The following is a 1,214-nucleotide window of genomic DNA, read 5'->3' as shown; positions in this document are numbered from 1 at the left end:
AAACCACATGCTCACTTTATGTCTGTAGGAGAGCTATAATTGTACTTCTTTTTGAAAACTGTCTTTGGCTTGGTGCCTGTAGCACAGTGGTTCTACAAGCATCGAGGCTGGCAGGTTTGAGCCCGGACTGGGGCTCAATAATGACAATAATGACAACTGCAACAAGAAAATAGCGGGGTGTTGTGATGGGTGCCTATAGTCCCAGCTACTTGGGAGGCTGAGGCAAGAGAATCGCTTAAGCCCAAGAGTTTGAGGTTGCTGTGAGCTGTGATGTCACAGCATTCTACTGAGGGTGACATAGTGAGACTCTGTCTCAGAAAAGAAAGAAAGAAGGAAAGAAAGAAAGAAAGACAATTATCTTTTAATAACAAAAATAACCAAAACATAAAACTGATGCGCTGACTTAATTTGGGATTGACACCTCACAGGGACCAAGTGGGAGATGCATATCCTGCAGTGGCTGTGGAGTATGAAGAGCCAGGCCCCTCCTCAAGGGGTGGGTGGCAGCTCAGCTTCAATGGCCTCTTGCCCTGTGTGTGTTTGCAGATCCTGTGATTTTTTTCAGGAAAAGCTGGACATCCATAATTTAATGAGAAATTAACTTTTAATATTATACCTTAGCAACTATGTAAAATTTTCTAAGAAATATCATCTAGACAAACAAATCACCTTTGAGGCTTGCATCACTTGTGATCTCTACATGTGACCCACATGCCTACTTCATACATATTTGAGTTGGTTAGTACTCTTTACAGTCAGGGCACATATACACACACTACCACCACCACCACCACGGCCACCACGACCACCACCACCACCACCACCACCACTACCACCAGCCTTAGGATACATGCTTGGTCCCCAATTACATTCACCCCACCATACACAAGCATAGCTGGTAGGTCATTCTGGGCCATATTATTCCAAAGCCCAGACCCAATTACTCCTCCAGGAAGCCCATTGCCATTAATAGTAAAGTGGTAACAATGTCCAGTTTTCTAAACCATCACTTCTAAAACCCAGGTTTTTAAGGACAATAGCCTTGTCTTAGTAATTGCTACTTTTTAATGCATGCGTGCACCTATTTATGTATGCCAGATGCTTTATATCACCGCGTGTCAACCTTAGCCACACATTTGAATCACTTGGCATTTTTTAAAAAAAGTACTAATAGGCTCGGCGCCTATAGCTCAACCGGCTAAGGCGCCAGCCAC

The sequence above is a fragment of the Otolemur garnettii genome, unplaced genomic scaffold (genome assembly GCF_000181295.1).
Source record: "Otolemur garnettii isolate 467f Iridium unplaced genomic scaffold, OtoGar3 scaffold00003, whole genome shotgun sequence".
In the NCBI taxonomy this organism is placed as follows: domain Eukaryota; kingdom Metazoa; phylum Chordata; class Mammalia; order Primates; family Galagidae; genus Otolemur; species Otolemur garnettii.
This window is presented reverse-complemented; position numbering follows the sequence as displayed.